We start from the raw sequence: 12,769 nt of genomic DNA, 5'->3' as shown, positions 1-12,769 counted from the left end.
ACGTCCCCCAGAGGGTTGAGACTTCACTGCACCAGCATCCACATAATAACATTATATTTCTCTTTTAAATAAGATGTACATGAATGTTCACTTGCGCCCAATTACAGTAATGCATGATTTACATAAAATTAACTCTCCTGCTTAATTACAGGCATGCAGGGATTAAGGGAGAAAAGGCTTTTACTTTGTAAACATTATATGCTTTAATGCTTAGCATCTCTGTGAAATGCAATTGGCCCAATTGCAGATGAAGACAAGCTCCTTGGTCACTGGGGTTTACCAAATGTTGCCGTGCATTCTACAAGGATTATGTGTAAACTAAGTCACCGGAGTCTCTACCCAGTTAGAGCAGAGATCCAATTCTTCCACAATATGAATGATTTAACATAAACTGGAATATTCTGTAACAAGGATCTAGGGTTTAGAAGTTTCATATTTAGTGCAGGATTTAAACTGCCTGGGTAAGGAATCTGCAAAGGGCAAGAGAACGAGTCTCTAGTTTTCCATAAGCAGTGAGGGAAAGTGCTTTCATCAAAGGACGATCCAAAGCTGCTTTGACAACAAAATGATTAAAGGCTGCCTCTTCTCTCATCTTACATCTGTCACTTTTCTGCATTCCTTTTGGCCGCAAACATGAACACAATTTTTCTCTGAATAAGACTTCAGATTGAACATTTACGGGGAATTAAAAGTGAAGTTCAGTGCAACACACACCTAAAGCATTCTTTTTCCCTAGTCTCTGCCAGACCCAGTGCCAGAAAACTGGAATTGAAGAAAAGTCATTGAGCTGGCACAATAAGAAAATGATTGAAGGTAACAGGGATTGAAGTTTCATCGTTATCAGTTCAGTGGAGACGAGGCAATGCTTCTTCAAAAAGCTGCACAAAAATACCTCAAGGGGCCGAATGCTCACCGCACTGGCTGACCACAAAAGATGGCAATTTCGTTTTGCCACCTTGTCAACTCTCTTTTCACCCAGTACACAGAAGTGCCAGATACCATAAGAAAGGGTTTTGAAGGGGAAAAAGAGACATGATAACCTGTGAGTTCCTAAGAAAATTCATGGAAAAGCAAGATCTTATACTCAGAGTGATTACATTTGCCAGGAACGGACCATAAATTGAAATTCAGCAAATTGGTTCTTATTTTCAGAAAACTGAAAAAGAGAGAAACCCATTCCTAATTCAGGGCCTGAGTTAATTTCTTTAGCAATACCTTTAAACACTATGCATAATAAACTAGATACCTGTAGCATACCAAGGACTTGTATAGGTGGGTCATTAACCAAAAATTACATTTAACATGTGAGAGTTCATGGTAGACTATACAAGATTATTTTACTTCATAACCTTTCCCTGTTTATTCTGCAACAAAACATAAAGTATTGAGACTTTCTTTAAGTCCTGGAATCCAGAAGGGCTTCTATAGGAAAGATTTTCAAAGACATCCTTGGAGAGGCTGGAGATAGTATATAGCCACCTGGTGATTTCAGGGGGAAATTGGTCCAGTCATCTATGTTTCGTTTACTTCTTTTCATCAGTGTAAATTTTTCTGCCAGAATCTTAGGCTTTAGAGAGATTAAGCTGTTGATTTTTTTTTTTTTTTCATTCTTTGAAATGAAGGTCTTTCTGTTCTCTTGGGTTACCATCTCCCTGGCACTAGCTACTTCACTTTGTATCTGACGCTACAAGACATTCACACTTTAAAATGCATGAATCAACCTTGAATTTTCCATCCTCTGATCCTTCATTGAGTTGTTGTTTCACAGTATCACAAAGCCTCAAAAGCCATGACTTGAATAGTGGCCACACTCAAAGGAACATTATGCCGGATTTGATCCAGAACACGCAAAATCAAAACCCCTTCCATTTCAGGCAAAACCCTTTGTTTGACCTAACAGTAATGGAATGAAACTGTCCTTAAATGACACTTTTTTTTCTAGCTATGTCTGAGGATTTTTTAAGAATTGACATTATGCTTTATTGATTGTGATAGTGTATGACGTACATAAAATTAGAATTATGACTAAGTATAAAAACAAGACCCGCCTTATTGATGTCTCACTGCTCTTTTATAGAAGAGGTAGCATTTTGGACACTTTAGGAATACTATTTTACTTATTTCTTACAATAAGCCTCTGAAACATGTTATTTCTGTACCATTTTTATGAAGAAGTAATTGTAAAGTAGGGCTTCCCAGGTGGTACTAGTGATAAAGACTTGCTTGCCAAAGCAGGAGACGAGAGATTCAGGATCAATCCCTGGGGCCAGGAAGATTCCCTGGAAGAGGACCTGGCAACCCGCTCCAGTATTCTTGCCTAGAGAATCCCATGGACAGATGAGCCTGATAAGCTACAGTCCATAGGGTTGCATAGAGTCAGACGTGACTGAAGCGACTTAGCATGCATACATGCAACTGTAAATATCTTGGTCAAGGTCACAGAGCCAGGAAAAGCCACAGTCACAATTTGAACCCAGATCAAACCAAATCCATTCTGCTCCTCTATAGCAATGCTGTTTCCATTACTTTTTGCTTTTCTTACACGATCATATCAGAAGTCATACATCTTTCAGATTTACCTATTGACTAAACAAATGCTTGTTTCAATAACGCTGTCATTGTTCCAATTATTTTGAAATTTTGCTACCAAAATTAGAGAAAACTTTTGAACAACACAAGAATATCTGTTTCAATATGTTACAAGAATACTGTCTTTGGGTTCCTACCATTCTCTCCTTTCTCCCCTCCTATTCATTATTTCAGTCTTAGGGACTCAGCTAACCTCAGCTAGCCACATAGCTCTTTCTACTTAAAGTTATTCATGCCAAGGGAAAGAAACAAGATAATTTCAGATTTTTATAAATAATATTATATCCGACATTTTCTTGTCTGTCTATATATTTACTTGGTTTTCTATCCCTTTTTTGTCTCTGGCCCCTTCTAGCCTGAGGGAATATTGAACTCATGAAATAAGAAATCTGTCTTATTCATATGACCCCAGTGCTTAGAACAGTTTTTAGAACATTATAGATGCTCAGTTAATAACTGATGAACAAATGAATTAATTAATTTAATTAAAGTCTTCTCTCAGCTTCTGCCAACCTACCTGGAATAACTGGCCATGTAAGTCAGCAACTATACCGTTATGGTATAAATCAGTAGAAGTTGAATAAGACATGTTCAGTTTGAAAGTTACTAGCCTCTGAAAGAGGCCCCGAAAGTCTAAGCTGATAGAAGAGATGATGCTAAAAGGGCCCTTGAGTCTTTTTTTTTTCTCTTTCCCCTTTTTTTTCCTTCTAGCCCTACCAACTTCAGGAAGCACCCTGGTGGGGCAAAGGGTAGTATGGAGCTGGTATGCTATAAATTATAGTCATTACAACATGTCAGCAGCCCCCAACTGAGATCTTTAACTCATTGCTAGGAGAGCTTTCAAGGGCATCCATTTGCAGGAAGGTTTAGGAGCATTAAATGCCTTTCACAACCCACCAGGCATTTTAACTCATGTGAGCCTGACACTTATTGGGTGCATTTTATCTCACAATCAATTTAATTAGGAGCTGTCAGATTAAAAATGATTTGTTGCTTCTGAAAGACACTAGAACTCTTAAGATTCATTTGTAAAAGCTGTTCTCTTTCCCTGTCTCTCATCCTGTCCTTTCAACACCTAGTACAAAGCAGCATGAGGGGGACAACACAGTGTGGCCACCTTGACTGCCAAATAAAGGTGCATAATACAAGTCATTTAAGAAAATGAGTAAATGCTAATTGTCGGAATCTTGAGGTGGCATATACACACACTTAGACTACTCAGATGGAATCATGTCCTCATTTTACTTTTTATTAATATCCCTTATTTATGACCTTTTCTCAAAGAAGGGAAAGTTTTTAAAGGGCTCTGCATGGCAGAGATCAGAATGGTTAAAAGATGAACTGATGTGTAAGATAAAACTCAAACACAAATCTAGGCAGGAATATAGGAACAAGGGGTACTTCTTCCAAAGCTACTGAGGTAGAAACTATAAAAGGAAGCCTGCTTTCCCTAAAGTCAGCTATAAATGAAAAAGATATATTCTTAATAAATTACCATCAGCAAAGGCAAACAAAGAGCCCTTTCTGGTGAGGAAAGTCAGTACCTTTGGATTTCACCTGCCAAGCTTTATCAGGAAAAACCATTTAAAATGACCTAATTCTAAGGATCTATATTGCAATCCCTGCCTTTTTTAAAATTTCAAAAAAAAAAAAACCCAAAACCTGCTTAGTTGAGTGTTGTTGTGAGTGTTGCATGCTCAATCATGTCTGAGTCTTTGGGACCCCATGAACCGCAGCCTGCCAGGCTCCTCTGCCCATGGGATTCTCCAGGCAAGAATACTGGAGTGGTAACCATTCCTTTCTCCAGGAGATCCTCTCTGCCCAGGGATCGAACCAGCATCTCCTGCATCTCCTGCACTGGCAGGCAGATTCCTCACCACTGAGCCAACTGGAAAGCCCACTTGCTTAGTTAATGGTTAATAAAAATGATTAGTAGGTAGAAGACACATCTGTCAGACCCAAGATGTGCCAGAGAGAACAAAAGACTTTTGGTTGGCCAAAAATTTCGTTTGGTTTTTTCCATAAAATGGCTCCAGTAGTGCTTAGCTGTCTTTAACACCATTCAAAACAATTTTGTTGTATTGTGAGAGTTGTCATATAAATGTACATTTTTTAAACTTTTCAAAATCAGTGCATTTTTTGTGTAGCCATTTTAATATCAAACATGGAAGTTTGAAAAAAGCAACATTTTGTGCACATTATGTTTTATTACTTCAAGAAAGGTGAATACACAACAGAAATGCAAAAGCAGATCTGTGCAGTATATGGAGATGCTGCAGTGACTGATCAAACGTGTTCAAAGTGACTTGCAAAATTTCATGCTGGAGATTTCTCACTGGACAATGCTCCATGGTCAGGTAGACCGGTTGAAGTTGATAGTGCTCAAATCAAAACATTAATTGGGAATAATCAACATTATAACACACAGGAGATAGTGACATGCTCAAAATATCCAAATCAAGCATTGAAAATCATTTGCTCAAGCTTGGTTATGTTAATTGCTTTGAAGTTTGGGTTCCCCATAAGTTAAACAGGAAAAAACCCTCTATTTCCATGTCTGACTCTGTTACTTAAATGTAATGAAAATGTCCCATTTTTAAAACAAATTGTGAAGGTGATGAAAAGTAGATGCTGTATAATGATACAGAACAGAAGAGAACCATAACCATCACTTTCTTTGGTCTTCATCCAAAGAAGGTGATATTGTGTATACGGTGGGATTGGAAGGGAGTCCTCTATTACGAACTCCTTTCCGAAAACAAAATAATTCCAACAAGTACTGCTCTCAGTTAGACCAACTGAAAGCAGCACCAAAGGAAAAGTGTCCAGAATTAGTCAACAGAAAACACATAATCTTCCATCAGGATAACATAAGACTGCATGTTGCTTTGATGACCAGGAAAAACCTGTTACAGCTTGGCTGGGAAGTTCTGCTTCCTCCACTGTATTCACCAGACACTGCACCTTCTGATTTCTATTTACTTTAGTCTTTAAAAAATTCTCTTAATGGAAAAAAATTTCAATTCCCTGGAAGACTGTAAAGGGCACCTAGAACAGTTCTTTGCTCAAAAAGATAAAAAGTTTTAGAAGATAGAATTAAGAAGTTGCCTGAAAAATGGCAGAAAGTAGTAGAACAAAACGGTGACTATGTCGTTCGACAAAGTTCTTGCTGAAAATGAAAAAGATGTCTTATAGTTTCACTTAAAAACCAAAGGAATTTTTTTTTTTGGCCAACCCAATACTATAGGAGAGAAAATTCTTCTTAATTACATGTATTACTATTATGTGTCTGCACATTTATTATTAAAATTTGATCACTCTTTCCCTCTCTGGTATAAGAAAAGTAAACCAAAAGTCCAAGGAGATTTGATTGTGTTGTATTTGTTATCTGAATTGGGTCCATTCATATCTGTCCTGAGTCCAGTGAACTACTCCAAGAAAAGACTAAGGGGATAGAACTATATTAAGAGCTACAAATTCAGTACAAGGACAGCCTTAGCTAATTATACAGGGATTTAGTCAGCAACTGCAAGCACCTCCATAGTGAGTACATGGAAACCAAGGCCAAACGCTAGCAATGCACTTTGAATCTCTGAGTGGAGACTTGCTCTAAAAACAAAAATAAAATACAAGATCCATGAAGCCAAGATACCTATGAATAAGGCACAGTTTCCCCCTTTTTTTTTTTTTTTTAACAAACATCACTATAGTTTTCTAGTTAAAAAACAATGAAAAACTTATATGATTTCTAATTAATTGTGGAAATTGACAGTCTAGCATTGCCATGTCTTTTTCCATTCTCAAGACTTGGGTTTGGGGAGATCTGGGGGAAAGGGTGATGAGAACCCAAGTCTGACAGCACAGATACCAGCTTTGAGAAGGTGGTTGTTTTGCACAGCCTTTATAAAATCTTGTCTGGGTGTAGTGATGGCCCAGCTATTGTGGCCAAAGATTACACCACAGTGGCATTTTTGTAGCAGGATGTTTTGGCAGGGAAAGCAAATCCTGAGCAAAGCACAATCTGCCTTGTTTTCTGCAGTGTTTCAGAATCAGTTGCATATCCTAATCATTTTTTAAGGTGTGATATAGTCTAGGAAACAAAGAGACCTGAGGATTTGTTCAATAAAAACCAAAGCTTACCAAATGGTGGGACAAGGCATACTGTTTAAGTTTCTGGATCATGTTTACACTTCCTGGGGGAAATATCCACTCTGTGAATTACTCTGGATACTCATACATCAGAAAACCAAATTCTAAATTTGAGTCTATGAAGCCCTCAATAGCACATACCTGTTGAAAGCAAGACTGCCTGCTGCCCTATGTCTTGTTAAAGACACTACAATCAGCAGGATTAGATTTATTGGCCATCTGATGAATACTTGAAAAAAAAGAAAAGAAATGAAGAACTCTCCCTGAGGAATCTCTTTACCACAACCTCTTGTAGTGTTTTTAAAGTCTTCTTTGGTATGAGATTAGAAACATTTTCCCCTGACTTATGGATGTCTTAATTTTATGAAACACTGCTCAGATATTAAAACTTCACTGAAAAGACAGTCATCTCTCTCTCTTCATTCAGTATTGAAATAGTATCTAGTTAGCTCAGCCAACTTGATTGTAAAATACAGGAAAATACAGCAATATAGCAAGTCAGTTACCAAAAACATCATGATTATACATGTGTACAGTATATGTGCTGTACATTCAGGCCCTGCAGCTGTTAAAATGCTTGATGGGTTCAAAATGATTATAAATGCCTCTTGAAGGTAACTTTCAAAAGTGAAACATTCCCCAAATTGAAGAATCATTAAGATCTTTGAAAAATTAAAACACTAAATGAAGTTCAGGGTGAAAGTTCAACAAGAATGAGAAATAATTCATGTAGATAGAAAAGATTCAAGGAGGTTACATCAGATTTTTAACTATCCTAGCATTATTAATTTAATTTCTAGTCATTATGATAATACCAAGCATTTAGAATGCATTTGGTGTTTATGTAGATAGACTCACTCCTTCTCAAAATTACAATTTTGAATTAATATGCTAATAAAAATGTCACTAGAAAGTGCTTTTATTATTCTGCTAGTGGAATAACTTCCCTGTTTCTTTTTATAAATGAAATTTTAGCATTTATTTTTTGATCCTCCTTAGATTTTGAAAACTGTGATGTTTCTGTTTAAGAATACTCCTTATGCTACATTAGTGCCATGTTCTTTGACAGCATCAAAATATGCAAATATAGCCTTTTTAATGGTGATTTTCATTTTGTTACTGTCATTTAACTAAAAAACAACTGATGATGTTTCAACTTATCACTTACAACAGCGAAGTTACTGGACTGATATTTACACTCAGAGCAGATGACACAGAAACAAATATGTTTGAACTACGGTCCGCACCATGTTGATTTCTTCCTTAAAGGCACAATAGAGTTGTTGAAGTTCAGCCTTAGAGGGAAAATCAGATTCAGGGCCAGACAGAGATGGCACATTACTACCCAAGAAAAAAAAAAGGATAAGTGAGGTCTGCTGAATTTTGGAGATGCGCTGAGGGGGAGAGTAGGAGCAGGAGAATGAACTGTGAAGTCTGCAACTTCACAGGAATCGCTCCATTTTTGGCAATAAGAGCTCTCTTTGCTTGTTGTCCCTCCATCTCCCATACTGCCCACTTGGCTCCTTGCCTCATTGCCTACCTCTCCTTGCAGCCTCTGCTCGGTATTACACAGCTTCTCCATCTGTTGCTGGTTGCCAACCTGCTGCTTAGAAAACCCCAGAATACTCCACGCTGAATTACGTGGGCGTGGCCCCTTTCACAGCTATTTGAACTCAGTGAGGCAGGCAGCTGGGTGGGAGGAAAGCTGGAGAGCAGAGCTTCACTGGGGCAAGATGCCTAGCAAGGCTGACTCTCAAAGGTGGGGATTAGCTCAGAAGTCGCTAGAAGATGTCATGTAGGAAGCTTCTGTCATTCCAAAATAATGAGAAACTGAAGAGAACTCCTCTTAATGAGCCAGTGGATGGAGAATTAAAATGAAGGAGAGTTTTCTTCTAGTTTGACCTAAGCAAAGAAGCCAAACAATTCATTAAGCTCTGCTCTGCTTGAATTCCTGATGCTGGGAAAGCCAGACCTCATCTTCATAGGTAGAAAAAGGAGGTTTCCTTGAGATCTCTCTACCCTCCCCACACACACTTTCTACTCAGCTTGTCTCCATTCATGTACCCTATTAGAAGGCAATAATAATGATAATAATCTGTTCAGTTCAGTTCAGTCGCTCAGTCTTGTCCGACTCTTTGCGACTCCATGAATCGCAACACACCAGACCTCCCTGTCCATCACCAACTCCCGGAGTTCACTCAGACTCACGTCCATCAAGTCAGTGATGCCATCCAGGCATGTCATCCTCTGTCATCCCCTTCTCCTCCTGCTCCCAATACCTCCCAGCATCAGGATCTTTTCCAATGAGTCAACTCTTCACATGAGGTGGTCAAAGTATTGGAGTTTCAGCTTTAGCATCAGTCCTTCCAATGAACACCCAGGACTGATCTCTTTTAGAATGGACTGGTTGGATCTCCTTGCAGTCCAAGGAACTCTCAAGAGTCTTCTCCAACACCACAGTTCAAAAGCATCAATTCTTTGGTGCTCAGCTTTCTTCACAGTCCAGCTCTGCCATCCATACATGACCACTGGAAAAACCATAGCCTTGACTAGATAGACCTTTGTTGGCAAAGTAATGTCTCTGCTTTTGAATATGCTGTCTAAGTTGGTCATAACTTTCCTTCCAAGGAGTAAGCGTCTTTTAATTTCATGGCTGCAGTCATCCTATGCAGTGATTTTGGAGTCCCCAAAAATAAAGTCTGACACTGTTTCCCCTGTTTCCCCATCTATTTCCCATGAAGTGATGGGACCAGATGCCATGATCTTCATTTTCTGAATGTTGAGCTTTAAGCCAACTTTTTCACTTTCCTCTTTCACTTTCATCAAGAGGCTTTTGAGTTCCTCTTCACTTTCTGCCATAAGGGTGGTGTCATCTGCATATCTGAGGTTATTGATATTTCTCCCAGCAATCTTGATTCCAGCTTGTGCTTCCTCTATTAATTGGGCACTTAGTCTTTGACATAATTGGTGTTAAGCACTTATTGCTGAATAGTTTCTATTTGCTCTTCAGAGCCACTCTGTAGGTGTCCTCACCCTCTTCTGTGTCTTTCTCAGTGCCCTAGGAGGCGGACCATTCCGACTGCATCTTTAGGCTCCCTTGCCTTTTGACTTCTAGAGAGGTTGAGGTTACATGCACAAGTCTCTAGCAGCAGCTCAGTGGGAGGGAGAACAATAAGATCTGGATATTATATCTCCCTGCCTCATCACAGCAGGTTGGCTGTGTTCCCCCATGGAAAACTCTAACCAGCAACCGTCTCCTGTAGCTACAGATTCCTCCTCTTGTCCCTTCAGGCCTATTGGGGGTGACAATTGTTTCGTTATTCCATGTTTCTTTCCTTAGCCCTGCCTATCCATTCGTGAACGTTCTCTTTATTAAATTCTTCTCAGTTACTTGGGTTGGGTGGGCCACCCATTCCCTGCTGGGACTCTCTGATGCACATACCAGAGTCCTCTTAACAACCCTTTGATGTAGGTATCCTTTTGTAGGTGGAGAAACTAGGACTTAAACTGCTTTAGAACTTTCTCCAGGTCATGTATCTGGTGAACACAATGACCAAAAGGCAAACCCAGCCTTCTGTCTCTAAACCAGTACCCAATATTGGCAATATGATCAAGTCCAACTTCATATTTTCTTACTGATAAAATATTATTTATTTGTACTATTCTGTCTTGCCCTTATCATTGCAAAGCCACACATTCTTGCTTAGACTATTGAACACTCTTACAACCCTATGGCATTATGGACTATTTACTTGGTTTTACCTAACAGAAAATAATTCAGGTTAGCATAACAAAAAAAAATAATAAATTTAAGTTGCTGCGGGAAGCCTCAAATAGCACCCATGATCTCCACCTCTTGGTATTTATGTCCTTGTATAACCCCTTCCCCTTGAGTGTCAACTAGATTTATTAACATCAAATAGATTAGCAGAGACATCATCCTGCCAACAAAGGTCCATATAGTTATAGCTGTGGTTTTTCCAGTAGTCATGTATGGATGTGACAGTCGGCCCATTAAGAAGGCTGAGCACTGAAGAATTGATGCTTTCTCTGTGGTGCTGGAGAATACCCTTGAGAGTCCCTTGGACTGCAAGGAGATCAAGCTAGTCAATCCTGAAGGAAATCAACCCTGAATATTCACTGGAAGGACTGATGATGAAGCTGAAACTCCAGTACTTTGGCCACCTCATGCAAAGAGTTGACTCATTTGAAAAGACCCTGCTGCTAGAAAAGATTGAAGGTGGGAAGAAAAGGGGATGACAGAGGATGAGATGGTTGGATGGCATCACTGACTCAGTGGACATGAGACTGAGCAAACTCTGGGAGTTGGTGATGGACAGGGAAGCCTGTCGTGCTGCAGTCCATGGGGTTGCAAAGAGTCAGACACGACTGAGTGAACTGAACTTATGAGAAGAGCTGACTTGTTGGAAAAGACTCTGATGCTGGGAAAGACTGAGGGCAGGAGAACGGGGCAACAGAGAATGAGATGATTGGATGGTATCATCAACTCAATGGACATGAGTTTGAGCAAACTCCAGGAAATAATGAAGGACAGGAAAGCCTGGAGTGCTGCAGTCCATGGGATCAGGTCACAAAGAGATGGACATGACTAAGTGACTGAACAACAAAAATAGATTATGGCAGAAGTGATGGGATGGCAGAAGATTATGGTGTTTTGTTTTTTTTTTTTATGGTGTCTATCTTAGATATTTTCTCTTATCCTTTCATGGATCACTGTCTCTGAGAACAGCCAGTTACTCTGAGAAAAGGCCTACATAACAAGGAAGAGAGGCCTTCCAATAGCCACAAGACTGACTCAGAAGTTGATCATCCCCAGCTGATCCTTCAGACAACTGCAACTCCATCCAATACTTGAGTGTAGGTTTGTGAGAGACTCTGAACCAGAATCTCTCAGCTAAGTGGCTCCCAGATCTTGACCCACAGAAACCTGAGTAAATGAAATGTTTGTTATTTTCAGCTACCACATTTTGTATTGTATTATGTAGTGTTATAATGTGTTATGCAATAATAAATTAGAATTTGAATGCAAGAGTGGTTCCAAAGGAAGAGAATGTCAAAGCTATGTTATCTGAATTGGTTCTGGCTTCTGGGAATCTTGTAGGCAAATTGGACTGTGGAAACGAAGCAGTGATTGTGTAGCTCACACACACCACTGCAGATCTGCTAGTTCACCCAGTGCCCATTGGCATGAGGGAGTGGCCACATCTGCCACAGCTCCGTCTTCCCCTGCAGCTTCCTCTTCACCTTCTCTGAATCCTGGGCCAGAAGTCTGTGCTCAGTTCACAGCCTTATGGAGACTGCTTAACCAGATTCTGCAATTGTGTGAGGTCAAATACCATGATACATTTAACAAAACACAAATTTTCACCAAAAAAGCCTATGAAAGTCAGAAGCCAGAGTAGTCAGCAGCAAGAGTTTGTTGAACTACTTTCTCCAGCTCCACCCTAAACCCAACTTTGAGCTACCAGCTTCCCCTCTTAGGGCTCCCAATCCAAGATTTCATACTCTTGAAAGATTATCTAACTGATCTGGTGTGGATCAGCTATCCTCTCCTTGACTAATAACATGGGAGTTGAGAGTGTTACCTGATACAAAACACATAAAAGAAAAGATCAAGGCTAGTGTCCAACAGACCACTACACCTTTCTGAAGGGCTCCCTATCCTCAGTCTTTCTTCTCTGACTTCCTTACCCACTGGGGTCATAACTTCCTACTAAGGACTCAGGGTTTATCTCAACAGGGTCTGAAACTACCATTCAAAGTTCAGCTAATTCATCAAAATGGTCTGTAACCCACAGCTGATAGGTGCAGGCTGCTTTGAAGCCCCATAAACCTGCATGTGCACACAATTCATAACAGTACCCAATTGGCATTTTATTATCATTACTTATAGGCTTAAAAGTTGAGTTAAGCTTTTAAATGTATTATACAGTTGTCTCATTTTTATTCAGTAACACTCACTGTCACCACACTTTGGCCAGGGTACCATAAGAAGAAAGGCTACCTGGAG

The sequence above is a fragment of the Ovis canadensis genome, chromosome 2 (assembly GCF_042477335.2).
Source record: "Ovis canadensis isolate MfBH-ARS-UI-01 breed Bighorn chromosome 2, ARS-UI_OviCan_v2, whole genome shotgun sequence".
NCBI lineage: Eukaryota > Metazoa > Chordata > Mammalia > Artiodactyla > Bovidae > Ovis > Ovis canadensis.
This window is presented reverse-complemented; position numbering follows the sequence as displayed.